This window comes from Crotalus tigris, unplaced genomic scaffold (assembly GCF_016545835.1).
Source record: "Crotalus tigris isolate CLP2741 ecotype Arizona unplaced genomic scaffold, ASM1654583v1 scf7180000020724.653033, whole genome shotgun sequence".
NCBI lineage: Eukaryota > Metazoa > Chordata > Lepidosauria > Squamata > Viperidae > Crotalus > Crotalus tigris.
The window spans coordinates 20,684-40,214 of record NW_024098152.1 but is presented as its reverse complement, the minus strand read 5'-3'; positions in this window follow the sequence as shown (position 1 = coordinate 40,214).

Below are 19,531 nucleotides of genomic sequence, written 5' to 3'. Positions count from 1 at the left end.
GTTTTGTTCCATTATTTTTCTTATTGGTGATCACATTTTCATCAAAATTATTGTCACTCCTTTCTGGATTGACTTTATTTTATTATTATTGGCCACAGTTCTGTTGAAATTAATTTTTGTATTTGTTGAATTATCGTGTCCAGGTGGGCCATTCCACACTGCTGGAGCCTCTGTAAACCATTTTTAATTTTTGAAGTGTCTAAAATAGGTCCTCAACCTTGCCCACCTTAAGACTTGTGGAATTCTGGGAGTTGAAGTCCACAAGTCTTAAAGTGGCCAAGATTCAGCACCCCTGGTCTAAAATATTAGCCATCTTTTGAGGGTTTCTTTTGCATCTTATGTTATAATATTTTGTATTCCGCTTTGATAAGTTTTTTATCAACGGAACAACTGCAGTGTTGATGTTATCAGAGCTTTGAATCTGAGTTGTAAGCAGCTTCTTCTGGGTACATTTTTCTGCTCCAGGTCCTCCTGCTGGCCAGGCCACACAACCAGGGCAAGGGAAGCCGAAGGAACAGCAGCATCAGGACCATGGACAGATCCCTGGTCTCTGCCGGCTGTTCCTTCCTGCGGGGCTCCCCCCCAACACCCTCCTTGCTTCAAAGGCGAAAGTTTCTCAGCTGGAGGAACTCTGGATGGTCTCCTTTCCTTTCCCCACAACTTCTGCCGCCTTTGTTCCTCACGCAAGGGAAGAACAAAATTCCCAAATGTAAATTCTGACCTTTTTTTATTGGGGGAGGGTGGGGAGGTGGAGCAAACGATGGAAAAGACACGAGTCCTGCAAATGGAAGGTGTTAAATCTGAATGTTTCTTTTGCCATCCAAGGCAAGTCCAGGGGCGCCCCAAAAATCCGTGGAGGAAGAAAGATGGGAGCAATGGACTGGCATTTGCATCACAATGGATGTCTTTATTATTCATTGGATTTATTTATTTCTCATCTTTATTTAAAAAAACAACTCAAGCTGGCAGATGTTCATAATCCTCCTCCATTCTCCTATTTCCACAACCTACAAGTCTGTGAGGTGGGTTGGGCTGAGAAAGAGGGTCTGGCTTTCATGCCTAAGGCGGGACTAGAACTCATTGTCTCCTGGTGATTGGCCCAGAATCACCCAGTAAGCTTTCGTGCCTAAGGCAGGACTAGAATTCACCACCCCTGGTGATTGGCCCAGAGTCATCCAGCTGGATTTCATCCCTAAGGCTGGACTAGAACTCACCACCCCTGGTGACTGGCCCAGAGTCACCAGCTGGCTTTCGTGCCTAAGGTGGGACTAGAACTCACCGCCCCTGGTGATAGGCCCGGAGCCAGCAAAGGCCCCAGAGAAGCTCACTCTGGCCTGAGGGCCAAGTGGCTGAGAGAGCTACTGAAGGAAGCCAGTCTAGTGTTGGGCCGGCATCAGACACCCAGCACTGACGGCCACCCTCAGGCTTGGATGCTCCCTGGGTGATCTTGGATCATCTCCCTTGATCTGTCCAGCCTACCTCACAGGGTGGTTGTGGTGAACATTGCCTTGAGCTCCTGAGGAAAGGATGGATAGAACTCCAGAAAACCTGTTGTGGAATTTTCTCCCAGTGCCGAGGAGACATCGCCAGTCTTTCTTCAATTCTCCCTGGGCGCCTGCGGTGGAACCAGGAGAGACCCTGAGGAATAGAAAGTCAGACATCTCCATACAGGAGGAATCTGAAGGAGCTGATTGGTGGACGTCTTTTGAGTAAGTGAGAAAGGCATTTGAACAAAAGGAAAATGTTCTTGTAAAACGAAGAATTTTGTTAAGAATTCCATAGTTAAGGGGCTGAAAATTTAGACAATGAAGTCTGCATATCTGATCAGGATTCTGTGGTTTCCCACATCCTGGATCCTGGAGTTCAGGATTAAAAGGCTGTTTTGGCATCAGAATACATAATGACAGAGCTGGAAGGGACCTTGGAGGTCTTCTAGTCCAGCCCCCTGCTCAAATAGGAGACTCTATACCATTTCAGACAAGTGGCTGTCCAGTCTCTTCTTAAAAACCTCCAGTGATGGAGCACCCACAACGTCTGGAGGCAAGTAGTTCCACTGGCTAATCGCTAGGAAGTCTCCTTAATTCCAGGTTGCTTCTCTCCTTGATTAGTTTCCATCCATTGTTCCTTGTCCTGCCTTCAGGTGTTTCTGAGAATAGGTGGACCCCCCTCTTCTTTGTAGAAGCCAGTATTTATTGGAAGATACTATCATGTTCCCCTAGTCCTTCTTCTCATTAAACTAGACCTACCCAGTTCCAGCCACCATTCTTCCTATGTTTTTGTCTCCAGTCCCCTGATCATCTTTGTTGCTCTTCTCTGCACCCTTTCCAGGGTCTATATTGGAGTTACCCAAACTGGGTGCAATGCCTGGTCCAAGGGCCATTCTTCCCAGACCAGGGGCTCACCACCAGATGGATTTGTACTTGGCTGACAAACCATACTCAGCGAGTAGCCCTCAGTGGCACTACATCCACGTGGAGAGAAGTAAGCAGTGGGGTACCACAAGGCTCTGTCTTAGGCCCAGTAAACTCTTCAATATCTTTATCAATGACTTAGATGAGGGAATTGAAGGGGAACTCATAAAAGTTCCAGATGACACTAAACTGGTAGGAGCATCCAACACCCCAGAAGACAAGCTCAGGATCCAAAAAGATCTTGACCAACTGGAACAATGGGCCCTATCCAATGAGTTTTAATGTGGAGAAAAGCAAAGTTATACATTTAGGCAGGAAAACCAAAGGTACAAATACTGATTGGGCGAGACCTGGCTCAAAAACAGCCACTGTGAGAGGGACCTTGAGTCCGAGTGGACGATCCCTTGACCGTGAGCCAGCCATGTGCAGCAGCAGCCAAAAAAGCTAATACAACCCTGGGTTGCATAAACAGAGGCATAGAATCAAGATCACGCGAAGTATTAGTACCGCTTTGTAAAGCCTTAGTAATTCAGAGAAGAGCATCTAAGATGATCGAACGCCTAGAGACCAAAACATACGAAGAACGGCTGCGGGACTTGGGCTTGGCTAGTGTAGAGAAAACAAGAAATAGGGGAGACATGATAGCAGCATTCCAGTATCTGAGGGGCTGCCAGAAAGAAGAGGGGGTCAGGTTGTTCATCAAAGCACCAGAGGGAAGGACGAGAAATAATGATTGGAAACTGACCAAAGAGAGAAGCAACCTGGAATTAAGGAGAAACTTCCTAACAGGAAGGACAGTTAACCAGTGGAACAGCTTGCCACCAGAAGTCGTGGGCGTTCCATCACTGGAGGTTTTTAAGAAGAGACTAGACAGTCACTTGTTTGAGATGGTATAGATTCTCCTGTTTGAGCAGGAGGCTGGACTAGAAGACCTCCAAGGTCCCTTCCAGCTCTATTCTATTCTATTCTATTCTGTTCTGTTCTGTTCCATTCTATTTAATTTCTATTCTGTTCTGTTCTGTTCTATTCTATTCTATTCTAATTTCTATTCTTATTTCTATTCTATTCTATTCTATTCTAATTCTACTTTATTCTAATTCTACTCTATTCTATTCTATATCCATTCAGTATTGTATTGTATTGTATTGTATTGTATTGTATTGTATTGTATTGTATTGTATTCTATTCTATTCTATTCTATTCTATTCTATTCTATTCTATTCTATTCTTCTGAGCACTCCTGGGAGATGACTTTGGTTTCAGGAAGGGAGGGACATCTCTCTCTGCACACCCCACTAGACAGAGGGAGGGCTGGTTGGGGGGATCCCTACAAGGCAGCTGCTTTGCTAAAGGTGCTGGCACTGCCCCAAGGAGACACTAGAGGGCAGGCCAGCCACCTGCCAGTCTCCTCCCAGACTCTACCAAGGAAGCATCTGGATTCCTTGAAACAAGTGCAGGTCCAGCAGGGTCTCTCTCTTGGCCAGAGAGCCCTGGCGACCTGATGGCTGGGCCTCCTGCCACGGCCTGCCCAGGGGTGGACTGGCCCTACGGCTCATTCTAGGCCCAAAATTGCTCTGCCCTGTGTCTAGCTGGGGGATGCATCCCAGATGGGTATGGACCAGCTTCCCTTCAAGCATGGCGGAGCTCCATCACTGGAGGTTTTGGAGAAAAGATTGGGCAGCCATGTCCAGGACTGTTTAAATTGGAGGGGGGACCTTGGCTCTTTTATGACTGGTGGACTTCAACTCTCAGAATTCCTGAGCCAGCATGGGGAACTATGGCCCCCTTCATGACTGGTGGACTTCAACTCCCAGAATTCCTGAGCCAGCATGAGGGAACTATGGCCCCCTTTATGACTCGCGGACTTCAACTCCTAGAATTCCTGAGCCAGCATGGGGAACTATGGTCCCTTCATGACTGGTGGACTTCAACTCCCAGAATTCCTGAGCCAGCATGAGGGAACTATGGCCCCCTTTATGACTCGCGGACTTCAACTCCTAGAATTCCTGAGCCAGCATGGGGAACTATGGTCCCTTCATGACTGGTGGACTTCAACTCCCAGAATTCCTGAGCCAGCCTGGCTCAGCTTGGAAACCTCTCCCTATCCCCTCAGCATGGCTGGCTCAGGAATTCTGAGAGTTGAAGTCCACCAGTCATGAAAGAGCCAAGGTTCCCCACCCCTAGTTTAGATGGTCCTCAAGTTAGTACCACAACAGAGTGCAAAATTTCTGTTGATAAACAAGACAGTCCCCTTTATGGATTACTGCCTTGTCATGGCAAAGGGGCTTGCATAACTCAATGAAGCTATAAGCTATGCCGTGCAGGGCCACCCAAGACGGACAGGTTATAGCAGAGAGTTCTGACAAAATGTGATCCACTGGAGAAGGAAATGGCAAACCACTCCAGTATCTTTGCCATGAAAACCCCATGGACAGTACTAAAAGGAAAAAAGATATGACGCTGGAAGATGAGCCCCTCAGGTCGGAAGGTGTCCAATATGCTACTGGGGAAGAGCAGAGGGCTAGTACTAGTAGCGACAGAAAGAATGAAGCGACTGGGCCAAAGCCAAAAGGACGCTCAGCTGTGGATATATCTGGTGGTGAAAGGAAAGTCCGATGCTGTAAAGATTTTTTCTCCATAGGAACCTGGAATGTAAGATCCATGAATCAAGGCAAGCTAGACGTAGTCAAAAAAGAGATGACAAGACTGAACATCGACATCTTAAGAATCAGCGAACTAAAATGGACAGGAATGGGTGAATTTAACTCAGATGACCATCAGGTATACTACTGTGGGCAAGAATCCCTCAGAAGAAATGGAGTAGCCTTCATAGTCAATAAAAGAATAGGAAAAGCAATACTGGGATACAATCCCCAAAATGACAGAATGATCTCAATTCGAATCCAAGGCAAACCATTCAATATCACAGTAGTCCAAATCTATGCCCCAACCACTGGTGCTGAAGAGGATGAAATTGACCGGTTCTATGAAGCCCTACAGCACCTTATAGAATTAACACCAAAAAATGATGTCCTTATCATCATGGGGGATTGGAATGCTAAGGTAGGAAGCCAAAAGACAACCGGAATAACAGGCAAGTTTGGCCTTGGAGTACAAAATGAAGCAGGGCACAGGCTGATAGAATTTTGTCAAGAGAATACGATGGTCATAACAAACACTCTTTTCCAACAACCCAAGAGACGGCTCTACACATGGACATCACCAGACGGTCAACATAGAAATCAGATTGACTATGTGCTCTGCAGCCAAAGATGGAGAAGCTCTATACAGTCAGTAAAAACAAGACCAGGAGCTGACTGTGGCTCAGATCATGAGCTTCTCGTTGCAAAATTTAGGCTTAAATTGAAAAAAGTAGGGAAAAGCACTAGGCCACTCAGGTATGAACTAAATCATATTCCTGATGAATATACAGTAGAGGTGACAAATAGATTTAAGGAATTAGATCTGATAGACAGAGTGCCTGAAGAACTATGGATGGAAGTTCGCAACATTGTACAAGAGGTAGCAACTAAAACCATCCCAAAGAAAAAGAAATGCAAGAAAGCAAAATGGCTGTCTGAGGAAGCTTTGCAAATAGCTGAGGAAAGAAGGGAAGCGAAAGGCAAAGGAGAAAGAGAAAGATACACCCAATTGAATGCAGAATTCCAGAGAATAGCTAGAAGAGATAAGAATACCTTCTTAAATGAACAGTGCAAAGAAATAGAAGAAAACAACAGAATAGGGAGGACCAGAGATCTCTTCAAGAAAATTGGAGATATGAAGGGAACGTTTCATGCAAAGATGGGCATGATAAAGGACCAAAATGGCAGAGACCTAACAGAGGCAGAAGAGATTAAGAAGAGATGGCAAAACTACACAGAAGAACTATACAAGAATGAGCTTAACATCCCAGATAACCACAATGAGATGGTCATTGACCTCGAACCAGACATCCTAGAATGTGAAGTGAAATGGGCCTTAGAAAATCTGAGCAACAACAAAGCTAGTGGAGGTGACAGTATTCCAGCTGAGCTATTCAAAATCTTAAAAGACGATGCAGTAAAAGTGCTACACTCAATTTGCCAGCAAATTTGGAAAACTCAACAGTGGCCACAGGATTGGAAAAGGTCAGTTTACATTCCAATTCCAAAGAAAGGCAATGCCAAAGAATGTTCAAATTATCGCACCATTGCACTCATTTCACATGCTAGTAAAGTTATGCTTAAAATCCTACAAGCTAGACTTCAGCAGTATGTGGATCGAGAACTACCAGAAGTACAGGCAGGATTTCGAAGAGGCAGAGGAACTAGAGATCAAATTGCCAACATAGCTGGATCATGGAGAAAGCTAGGGAGTTCCAGAAAAACATCTACTTCTGCTTCATTGACTATGCAAAAGCCTTTGATTGTGTGGATCACAACAAATTGTGGCAAGTTCTTAAAGAGATGGGAGTACCAGACCATCTCATTTGTCTCTTGAGAAACCTATATGCGGGTCAAGAAGCAACAGTGAGAACCGAACACAGAACCACTGATTGGTTCAAAATTGGAAAAGGAGTCCGGCAAGGCTGTATACTGTCGCCCTGCCTATTTAACTTATATGCAGAGCACATCATGAGAAAGGCAGGGCTAGATGAATCAAAAGTTGGAATTAAGATTGCCGGGAGAAATATCAACAACCTAAGATATGCAGATGATACCACTCTAATGGCAGAAAGTGAAGAGGAACTAAAGAGCCTCTTGATGCGGGTGAAGAAGGAGAGTGCAAAAGTTGGCTTGAAACTCAACATTAAGAAAACCAAAATCATGGCATCCGGCCCTCTCAATTCCTGGCAAATAGATGGGGAAGAAATGGAGGTAGTGACAGATTTTATTTTTCTGGGCTCCAAGATCACCTCAGATGGGGACTGCAGCCAAGAAATTAAAAGACGCTTGCTCCTGGGGAGGAAAGCTATGGCAAATCTAGACAGCATACTAAAAAGCAGAGACATCACCCTGCCAACAAAAGTGCGTATAGTCCAGGCCATGGTTTTCCCAGTTGCAATGTATGGCTGTGAAAGTTGGACCATAAGAAAGGCTGAGCGCCAAAGAATTGAGGCCTTTGAACTATGGTGCTGGAGAAGACTCCTGCGAGTCCCTTGGACTGCAAGGCGTTCAAACCGGTCAGTCCTAGAAGAGATCAACCCCGACTGCTCTTTAGAAGGCCAGATCCTGAAGTTGAAACTCAAATACTTTGGCCACCTAATGAGAAGGAAGGACTCACTGGAGAAGGGCCTAATGCTGGGAAAGATTGAGGGCAATAGAAGAAGGGGACGACAGAGAATGAGATGGCTGGATGGAGTCACTGAAGCAGTAGGTGTGAATTTGAATGGACTCCAGAAGATGGTAGAGGACAGGAAGACCTGGAGGAACGTTGTCCATGGGGTCGCGATGGGTCGGACACGACTTCGCAATTAACAAACAACAACAACAAAACAAGACAGTTGTTAAGTTGTGAGTTTTGCCCCATTTTATGACCCTTCTTCCCACAGTTGCTAAGTGAATCACTGCAGTTGTTAAGTTAGTTGCACGGTTGTTAAGTGAATCGGGTTTCCCCATTGGGTTTTGCCGATCCGGGTAGTCCCTGACTTATGGCCGGAAGTGGGTCCTGGGATGCTGCAACCCTCATCAACACAGGCCGGTTGTGGGGATGCTGCGACGGTCATAAGGGTGAGGACCGGCTATAAGTCCTGTTTTTCAGCGCTATGGTAACTTCAAAGGCTCACTCACTGAGTGGTTATAAGCTGAGGAGTACCTCTAGTATACCAGCCCCCCCCCCGCTAGGAGGGCCTTTCCTGGCAACACGGAAGCCGTGAGACGTGGAAGTCGAAGCCAAGATTGACTGCTGACCCACTGCGAGCGTCAGCTCTTGAGAAAGCAACGGGTTCAATACCCTCCGGGACTCGGCCCTGTTGCTCAAGGGGGGAGTGGAAGCTGTCGCTGGGGCTCGTGTGCCAATTGTGGCCTTAACTGGAGCAGAAGGCAAGGTTAGTCACGACCTCGTCTTTACCTTTGACTAGACTACTGCAAAATGTTCTGGGTGGGGCTGCCCTTGAAGACTACCTGGAGACTATAATTAATGCAGAAAGCCGTGCCGTGAGCATAAAACGCCCGCGTCCTACATTGGCTGCCCAGAGACCCCCAGGGACAATTCGTAGTCCTGGTTTTGACTTCTATAAAGCACTGGATTAAATAATTCCTCATTTCCGTGGAGTGGGGCAGCCCCAGAGACCTGACTTGCCGGCTGGGCCTTCCAGCTCTTGGGCCGGTTGACCGTGATTTCTACCGAAGAAGCCCTGGCTGGCAGGGGCTGTGAGTTGAGCCAGACGTGGCTTCCCCCCCCCCCTCATTTGGCCAATGAACCCAACTGGTGCTGTTTACAACCGTTAATTGTAGCTTGTAAAAACAAATTGACTTTAGTGGCTGTTATCAGTTCTCAAGTAAAGGTGGAACATTGAGCAAAGGCTGGTTTCCTTGCGATGGTTGGCCGGGTGCCAGCTGCTGATGCCACTGGAAACGGAGGCAGCTTCCTGGTGGCGTGAAAGCCCGTACGATCATGAGTCAGAAGGGACCTTGGAGAGAGAATAAGAGTCGGAAGGGACCTTGGAGGTCATCTAGTCCAACCCCCTGCTCAAGCAGGAGACCCTGCACCATTTCAGACAAATGACTGTTCAGTCTCCTCTTAAAAACCTCCAGTGATGAAGCAGCTACAACTTCTGGAGGCAGGTTGTTCCACTGGTTAATTGTTCTCACTGTCAGGAAGTTTTTCCTTAGTTCCAGGTTAAATCTCTCCTTGATCAGGCAGGAAGAAAACGGCACTAATAATAATAATAATAATAATAATAATAATAATAATAATAACAACAACAACAACAACAACAACAACAACAAAGTTGGAAGGGAACTTGGAGGTCATCTAGTCCAACCCCCTGCTCGGGCAGGAAACCCTATGCCATTTCAGACAAATGGCTGTCCAGGCTCTTCTTAAAAACTTGCAGTGTTGGAGCAGGGAGCCCTCTGACCTTCGGGTAGCCCCCCCCCCAGTTAACGTGGCTGGCCACGGGAATTCTCGTCTCCCAGCCAAGGCTCTGAGCAGCCCCAGAAGCCTTTGGGGCTTAGTTTCCACCAACAGGTGGAAACTCATCAAGGAGAGAAGCAACCTAAAACTAAGGAGAAACTTCCTGACAGTTGGAACAATTAACCAGTGGAACCACCTGCCTCCAGAAGCGGGGAATGCTCCAACACTGGAAGTTTTTAAGAAGAGACTGGACAGCCATTTGTCTGAAATGGTCTAGGGTTTCCTGCCTGAGCAGGGGGTTGACCTCCAAGGTCCCTTCCAACTTTACTACTACTACTACTACTACTACTATTACTACTACTACTACTATTATTATTATTTGTTGTTTGTCCATCGATTTCGATGAAGACCTTGACATCTTGTGGGTTATGGGCCATCAACGATGTGTCCGTAGGTGGCTAATAAGACCGATGTTAGCACGGAATGTTCTGCCACATACTGAACAAAGAAATGTAGACACTGTTACTTCTGCATTTGTGGCTCTGGCTTTGCGGAGTGCTCGCTTCTCTTGTGCCAAGATTGTCCTTCTGTGTTCATATGTCTGGCAACCCTGGTACACCAAGGTGCGCCATGTCGGTCGATCGTGCGCCAGAAGTTCCCAAGAGATGGTGTTAATATCCAGGGACTTAAGAGAGGCTTTCAACGTGTCTTTGTATCGCACATAGACATAGACAGATAGATAGATAGACAGACAGACAGACAGACAGACAGACACATAGACATGGTTGTTCATCCATCAAGTTCGATGAGGACCTTGACATCTTGTGGGTTATGGGCCATCAACGATGTGTCCGTAGGTGGCTAATAAGACCGATGTTAGCACGGAATGTTCTGCCACAAACTGAACAAAGAAATGTAGACACTGTTACTTCTGCATTTACAGCTCTGGCTTTGCGGAGTGGTCGCTTCTCTTGTGCCAAGATTGTCCTTCTATGTTCATATGTCTGGCAACCCTGGTACACCAAGGTGCGCCATGTCGGTCGATCATGCGCCAAGAGTTCCCAAGAGATGGTGTTAATATCCAGGGACTTAAGAGAGGCTTTCAACGTGTCTTTGTATCGCTTCTTTTGTCCCCCGTGCGATCGCTTTCCTTGAGACAGCTCACCATAGAAGAGCTGTTTAGGGATGCGATGATCTGACATCCTTACAACATGGCCTGCCCAGCGCATCTGGGCTTTCCTCAACAGAGTGTAAACTGAGGATAGGCCTGCTCTGGAGAGGACATCTGTGTCTGGTATCTTATCCTGCCTCCGGATCCTCAGAATTCTACGAAGGCAGGTCATATGGAAGGAGTTCAGTTGCCTATTATTATAAGGCTGGGTGAAGGGCAGCTTCCTGGGGGACCCCCTGCCTGCCTGGACCCGGCCCTGCGGCCCTGAGGAAGGGATCCAACGTTTCCGTGGGACCCCAGCAGTGGGAGAGCAGAGCCAGAAGTGGCTCCTTCCCGGTTTCCCTTGCCAAGTGGACTTTCGATCCGTTCTGCCAAAGTCCACCCAAGTTTCTCCTTCCTCGGCCCTCTTCAGCTGCCGGTGATAAGAGGCTCCGAGCAAGGTCAGACCTTCCCAAGAGGCCCTTCCTGGCCGAACGCCCCCCAGCACCCGCTCTTCCCCCGTGGGGCACAGTCGGTCTCTCTCCCAACACTCCCAGCAGAAGACACTCTGCTGGCAGTGGCCTAGGGGCGGCCCATGCCCCCCCCCAAGGAACGTCCAGCTCTGGTGGAGAGGGAAGACAGCAGCCTGCTCTGCCCGTGGCTGAAGCAGCCTGGCCACCCTCGGGAGGGAGGACCACTGGCCACCGGAGGTCCATCTGGGATCCTGGGCACAGCAGTTCAAGAGGATCAGTGGGCAAAGGGGAGGGGAGGGAGCCTAACCCCCAGGAGACTTTCTGCCAGTCAGAGAAGGCAAAGTATGTTTGTGGGGGGGGGAGGAAAGCAGAAGACACAGCTGAGTTGAAGGAATCTTTGAGGGTGTTTCATCACCAGACTAGGTAACATCATCAGTGCCAAAAGGAAGGAGGAGGAGGAGGAGGACGACTGTGGGGTCCTTGGTACTTTCTTTGTGATTTTCTTGCAGACATTTCATTACCCAACTAGGGAACATCATCAGTGCTACAAGAGAGGAGGAGGAGGAGGAGGAGGAGGAGGAGGAGGAGGAGGAGGAGGAAGAAGAAGAAGAAGAAGAAGAAGAAGAAGAAGAAGAAGAAGAAGAAGAAGAAGAAGAAGAAAGAAGAAGAAGGAAGAAGAAGAAGAAGAAGAAGAAGAAGAAGAAGAAGAAGAAGAAGAAGAAGAAGAAGAAGAAGAAGAAGAAGAAGAGGAGGAGGACTGTGGGATCCTTGGTGCTCTCTGAGCTGGGTGGTTTTCTTGCAGACATTTCATTACCCTACTAGGGAACATCATCAGTGCTACCAGGAGTGGAGTTTGCAGAAAGGAGGAGGAAGAGGAGGGGGGAAAAGGAGGAAGAGGAGGAGGAGGTCTTCCATGCTCTCTGAGCTTGGTTGTTTTCTTGCAGGCATTTCATTACCAAACTAGGTAACATCATCCTGAACAAAGATGATTCGGGGACTGGAGGCTAAAACATATAAGGAGCGATTGCTGGAATTGGGTCTGTCTAGTCTAATGAAGAGAAGGACGAGGGGGGACAGGATAGCAGCCTTCCAGTATCTCAGGGGCTGCCCCAAAGAAGAGGGAGTCAAGCTATTCTCCAAAGCCCCTGAAGGCAGGACGAGAAACAATGGATGGAAACTCATCAAGGAGAAAAACAACCTGGAACTAAGGAGAAACTTCCTGACAGTGAGGACAATTAAGCAGTGGAACAACCTGCCTCCAGAAGCGGTGAATGCTCCAACACTGGAAGTTTTTAAGAAGAGACTGGACAGCCATTTGTCTGAAATGGTATAGGGTTTCCTGTCTGAGCAGGGGGTTGGACTAGATGACCTCCAAGGTCCCTTCCAACTTTACTATTATTATTGTTATTAAGACCTGGTGATGGCTGGATGCAGCTCCAAAAAGGAGGGATTTGCAGCCTGGGAAATCTGCAGGGGACATTCTTTGGAAGGTAGCCCCCTTCCTCCTGCCTCTGCCCCACCCCCCAACTCCTGATTTCCCAGCATGCTGATCCCTTTTCCTCTTTGCTCCCGGCCTGTCCTCCTCCCCATTGGCCCCACCCTCCCAGCACTGCTAATTGCTAATTCATTTTATTATTTCTTTTAGTGCCTCTTTCAATTTCCCCGTTTTATGCCTTTATGTGTTCTCTGTGCTGTACAAATAGTACACGTTTCGATTTGCTTAGTGGCTCTGGATCCTGGCCAACTATTAGCCGAGGTGTGGTGGGAAACATGTCAACTCAATAAATCATGCCAGTCTATTTATGGACAATAAAAGCTGGGGCCTTCATCAGAGTTAATTAAGCGGTGAAATCTGGGCTGGGTGAGCTGATGGGTAAATGGGTTCATACGGACTTGGATGACCCCTAAAAGGCCCAGAAATGGACCCACCTGGAGTGCCATCGGACTCTGGGGGCCTAATGGTCGAGGATGCTCCCCACATTTGCTCAGCTAATAGTTTGGGGCAGCGGTATCCAGGCTTGGCCACTTTAAGACTGGCTGGGGAATTCTGGGAGCTGGGCCAAGCCGGGACACTGTTGCTCTCCAGTAATTCCACTGGGTTCAGGCTTTCCTGCCTAAGCAGGGGGTTGGATAGAAGACCTCCAAGGTCCCTTCCAACTTCATTAGTCTGTTCCTCTGTTAATTAATCTAATCAGAGAAACCACAGTTTCCGTCTCATTTGCTTTCTAGGTGTCCGGTCACTTGGGGTCTCCATCCAGGTCTGGGCCCCCCTGTCACCCTCCAGGACAGTCACAAACTGGAGCAAGTTCAGGGGAAGATTTTGAGGATCTGGGCAAGATTCAAGTAAATTAAATTTCAAGGATCTGAGGCAGGGTAAAATATTTTACGAAGAACGGTCGCAGGAATCAGGGGCGTCTAGTCTAGTGCAAAGAAACACCACAGATGACATACAGGCAGTCCTTGACTTACGACAGTCCATTTAGTGACCATCTGAAATCACAACAGCACTGAAAAAAAGGACCACTTAGGACCATTTTTCACACTTAGGACCGTTGCAGCATCCCCAAGGTCGTGTGGTTTACATTCGGATGCCTGGCAACTGACTCATAGTTATGATGGTCGCAGAGTCCCTTGTGTGTGTGTGTGTTTGTGTGTGTGTGACGTGATCCCCTTTTGCGATCTTCTGACAAGCAAAGTCCATGGGGAAGCCCGGTTCACATCACAATGGTGTCACTAATTTAACAACTGCAGTGGTTCGTTTAACAAATGGGGCAAAAAAGTTGTAAAATGGGGCAAAACTCATTTAACAAATTTCTCACTTAGCAACTTAAAATTTGGGCTCAGCTATGGTCAATAATAATAATAATAATATTGGAAGGGACGTTGGAGGTCATCTAGTCCAACCCCCTGCTCAGGCAGGAAACCCTTTACCATTTTGGCTGTCCAGTCTCTTCTTAAAAACTTCCAGTGTTGGAGCATTCACCGCTTCTGGAGGCAGGTTATTCCATTGGTTAATTTTTCTCACTGTCAGGAAGTTTCTCCTTAGTTCTAGGTTGCTTCTCTCCTTGATTAATTTCTCTCCTTGATTAGTCAAGGAATACCTGTAGTAGCAGTGCTCCAATAACTCAGGGGCTGCCCCACAGAAAAGGGGGGTCCACCTGTTCTCCAAAGCAGAGGTCTCCAACCTTTTGGGCACCAGGGACCACCGGTTCTGTGGAGAGAGGTTTTTCCGCAGACTGCAGCGTGTGTGGTTTTGTGTGCTGCCTGCATTCCACGGAGGGGGCTTTGCTTGTTTGTGCGGACCGGTTAACGGCATGCCGTGGCCCACTCCCGGTCCACAGACCGGGGGTTGGGGACCCCTGCACTAAATGAAATGGTTGTAAGATGTCTACTTTTAATGAAGAGAAGGGCCAGGGGCGACATGATAGCAGCCTTCCAGTATCCCAGGGGCTGCCCCAAAGAAGAGGCAGTCAAGCTCTTCTCCAGGACAAAAAGCAACCGATGGCAACTAATCACGGAGAGAAGCAACCTGGAGTTTCCTGATGGTGAGAAAAAATTAACCAGTGGAACTCCATTCCACCAGCTGTTCTTCGCATGTTTTAGCCTCCAGCCCACTGATCCTCTTTGTTGCTCTTCTCTGCACGCTTTCTAGAGTCTCAGCATCTTTTTTACATCATGGGGACCAAAACTGGACATAGTGTGGTCTTAGCAAGGCCTACCACTGACCAGCAGAGATGGGCTATTTCCCCCGCAGCGGGACCCTCCGAAGGAAGAGGGGGGTGGGAAGGAGGGAAACTGGCCTTTGGGACAAGCAGGCCGTTCCGGACAGAGACAAAAGGGGAATTATGGGTAACCTTGGTTAAGTACTGCAAATAATATCCTTGCCACCTATAGATGCGGAAAGGAGATACGTTTGTGTATAATTGGCTTGGCACTCTAGGGGAGCGTAGTTTATACAACAAGCCTCCCTTTTGTCAACACCAAAGGCGCACTCGGCAATCTGGTTTGTGCAGTCCCTGAAATGTAACACAACCACAGCCTCCACGCTCTCCGTGGCAGAAAGGTTGTACATAGGAGTTGGTGGTCTGAATTTTGATCACGTGACCCTGGGGATGCCGCCACGGCTGTAAGTGAGAAAAATAATCATGTCAATTTTTTCAGTGCTGTTTTAACTTTGAATAGTCGCTAAAGGAATGGCCGTAAATCAAGGACTACCTGTATTTGGATGAGGCTCAGGCCTTCAGTGACTTACAAGGGTGGCTCACATCTTTTGGGTCCTTCAACTCTGAAGAGCTCTGGGACCGGGAGAAAACCCTGAACTCCCACCCGGATACGCCTTCCGTGGAGACACCGAGGATGGCGGCTCGGGTACGGTTGCCCAGCCATCCCACATTGGAATAGAATAGAGCTGGGAGGGACCTTGGAGGTCTTCTAGTCCAGCCCCCTGCACAAGCAGGACAATCTATACCAGTGGTGGCGAACCTATGGCACGGGTGCCAGAGGCGGCACTCAGAGCCCTCTCTGTGGGCACGTGCGCTGTCGCCCCTGTCCTAGGCCTTCAGCTGGGTTTTATAAAACCTTTTCGCTTTAGGCCTCCACCACCGTGTGCAAAAAAAAAAGGTTCAATCAATCAGTCAATTTCAACTTCTCACGGAAAAAAAAAGATCTTGCAAAGTTGGAATTGATTGATTGAACTGTCTGCCTTTACCACCGCAGCCACACCCACCCGGCCCCCAACGATGCATAAGTGGGTTTTGGGTTGCAGTTTGGGCACTCAGTCTCTAAAAGGTTCGCCATCACTGATCTATACCATCTCAGACAGGTGACTGTCTAGTCTCTTCTTAAAAACCTCCAGTGATGGAGTACCCACAATTTCTGGTGGCAAGCTGTTCCACTGGTTGATTGTCCTCATTGTCAGGAAGTTTCTCCTCAATTCCAAATTGCTTCTCTCTTTGATCAGTTTCCAACCATTGTTTCTTCTCCTGCCCTCTGGTGCTTTGGAGAATATTATGGCAGCCCCTCAAAAAGTAGATCACAACCTACTACTTGACAAGATAGAAAAATGTGGGGTAGACAGAACCACCACCAGATGGATCCGTAGCTGGCTGACCGGCCGTACTCAGTGAGTGGTCCTCAATGGAACTGCATCTATATGGAGGGAAGTGTGTAATGGGGTGCCCCAGGGCTCTGTTCTGGGCCCAGGGCTCTTCAACATCTTCATCAACGATTTGGATGAAGGGATAGATGGGGAACTCATCAAATTTGCAGATGACACAAAACTGGCAGGAATAGCCAACACTCCAGAAGACAGGGTTAAGATACAGAAGGATCTGGACAGACTTGAACACTGGGCACTAACTAACAAAATGAAATTCAATGGTGAAAAAAGCAAGGTTCTACATTTAGGCAAGAAAAACCAAATGCACAAGTACAGCATAAGTGGCACCATGCTCAATAGTAGTAACTGTGAGAGGGACCTCGGAGTCCTAGTAGACAATCACCTAAATATGAGCCAGCAGTGTGCTGCAGCTGCCAAAAAGGCCAACACAGTGCTAGGCTGCATTAACAGAGGGATAGAATCAAGATCACGTGAAGTATTAATACCACTCTTCAATGCCTTGGTAAGGCCACACTTGGAATACTGCATCCAGTTTTGGTCACCACGATGTAAAAAAGATGTTGAGACTCTAGAAAGAGTACAGAGAAGAGCAACAAAGATGATTAGGGGACTGGAGGCTAAAACTTATAAGGAACGGTTGCTAGAATTGGGTATGTCTAGTTTAACGAAGAGAAGGACAAGGGGGGACATGATAGCAGTATTCCAATATCGCAGGGGCTGCCATAAAGAAGAGGGAATTAAGCTATTTTCCAAAGTACCTGAAGGCAGGACAAGAAGCAACGGGTGGAAACTAATCAAGGAGAGAAGCAACCTAGAACTAAGGAGAAACTTCCTGACAGTGAGAACAATTAATCAGTGGAACAGCCTGCCTCCAGAAGCAGTAAATGCTCCAACACTGGAAGTTTTTAAGAAGAGACTGGACAGCCATTTGTCCGAAATGGTGTAGGGTTTCCTGCCCGAGCAGGGGGTTGGACTAGATGACCTCCAAGGTCCCTTCCAACTTTACTACTATTATTATTATTACTGGAACGCTGCTATCATGTCTCCCCTATTTCTTCTTTCCTTTAGACTTGCCAAACCCAAATCCTGCAGCCATTCTGTGTATGTTTTAGCCTCCAGGCCTTGCATCGTCTTAGCTGCTCTTCTCTGAACTTTTTCCAAACTCTCAACATCTTTTTTGTGATATGGTGACCAAAATTGGCTGCCGTGTTCCAGGTGTGGCCTCACTCAGGGTTTTTATAAAGCGATACTAATACTTTGTGTGACGTGTTATTCCTTTTTTGCAAGTCTCCAGTCTCTGCATGAGGACATCCACAACACTTCCCTGCTCTCCTTATCTGGGTCGCCATCTGGCCCAGCCAGTTTTTAGTAAGGTGATGCTGGTTTCTAGCAATTAGCTTGCTCCTGTCTCAGTGCTTGCAAACCGCTCCTTCGAGATCATTCCTGATGTTTTTCCAGGTGTTGCACAGATCTCACCACTCACACGACTGTCACGGATCTGGCCCTGGACCCCTTCCAGATGCGAGTTCAGAGGAGGAGGTGGAGGTGGAGGAGGAGGAGGAGGGTGAGTTTGAGTCTGCAGAGCAAAGCATGGAGCCAAGTCAGGATGGGGGCTCGGGGAGTGCTAGCTGAGGCTGAGGGAGGGGAGCCACAGCTGCACCAGGTTGGCCAGGGGTCTCCAGGTGAGGACCAGGAGCAACTGCCTCCCATTAGCAACGAGGAGGGGGCGGAGTCCACACCTCCTTCCAATGACCCAAGGACAGAGAGCAGAGAGGAGGCAGGCACAATGCCCGTCAGCTAGGCTATTCGCGAGGAGGCAACCTCACCTTGCATGAAGGGCTGTACTGGCCTGGCCTACTTAATCCTGCCCTGAGGACTTGAGCATTGCTGGAGCCATGTGCCCAGTTCCATGCCTTGTGTCCTTGTGCTGTGCATCCTGATGTGTTCAAGTCCTGGATTTTGTGTGTGCCTGTTGGACTCAGTTACCCAGTGACTCTTGCCGTGCTAAGTTCAGAATCTGGACCTGTGCAACGGGGGTCCTTTCCAAGGACCCGTTTGGGGGAGCTTGAATAAACACCTGTAGAACACTTGCTGTGTTTGCGTGTGTGTGTTTGTGTGTGTGTTTATAGAGCAGGGCAACAGAACAACCCGCAAGGACTTTGTAGTTCCAATATGTCCCACGAGTGAAGCATCTGGAAGTCAACTTCCAGCACAAACGGGCGAACTAAGCAGGACGCTTAACTCTGCCAGTCAGCGCTGGGTGTGTTGGGAGAAAGATACGTAGAAGTAAACTGAGAGTGGTGGGAGTCACAACCTTTTGAGGGGTGGGTAGTAAGCAAGAGGAGAGGGCCCAAGAAGGAAAGGGCATGTTGCAGAGGGTGGGACTAGATGGCCTCTGGTGGCATCTCCACCTCCACAACTCTGCCAGAGGGAGGCAAGAACTTTAGATACAGGGGTGTGTGTGTGTGTGTGTGTGTGTGTGTGTGTGCGCGCCGTCTGTCATATGGTGGAAACGAGGATGGTTTGCAAGGACATAAAATGACCGGGAAGCAGAGTTTGTTCTGTTTTTCTTCCCTCTCCTGCTGCCTTCCACTCCTTTCTTTGTAGGATGTTGCTGGCCTTCAAAAAAATGGGGAGAGAAAAATCAGAATATCTGGATGTTTCGGCAGTCTGTCTCTTTCCAGACCAGCTTTTTTGAGTAAGGGAAGGTGCCTTTGTATGAATTTATTTATTAAGAAAATGTCTACGGCCACCCAACTCACAGTGACCCCAAGTGCCTTATAGAAAGAAAGCCCAATGAACCCCATCTACCCCCCCACCCCCGGCAACAGCAATCCAGCCACCCCCTTGGTGGTCTCTGTTTCCCTCTGGGGTCCCCAGGTCTGTCAACAGAACCCCGACTTCAGGACCTTTCGGAAGAGCGTCAAAGGGGGGACCAGTCTTATCTCTGCAGGGATGATGATCCACAGAGAGGGAGCCACCAGGTGGACCTCCTCAAGGGAGGGGACCCCTAACACCCCCTGCCTGCCTGGTGGGTCAGCCGCTGGCGAAAGATGGGCCTTCAGGTAACCCAGGGCCACGCGGAGCTTTAAAGGTGACAACCAGCACCTCAAATTGGACCCGGAAGCAAATCAGCCGCCAGTGCAGCTCCTAAAAGGGAGGTGAGCTGAGTGCAAATTTAGACATGGACAAAAGCCATGCAACCCACCGAAGCTTCCTGGACGAATCCATTATTTGAATCCTTAATCCAAATAATGGCTTCACGATGTGCATATGCCCTTTGGGGGGGATCTATGGGGACCCCCCCTTTGCAGGCATCTCC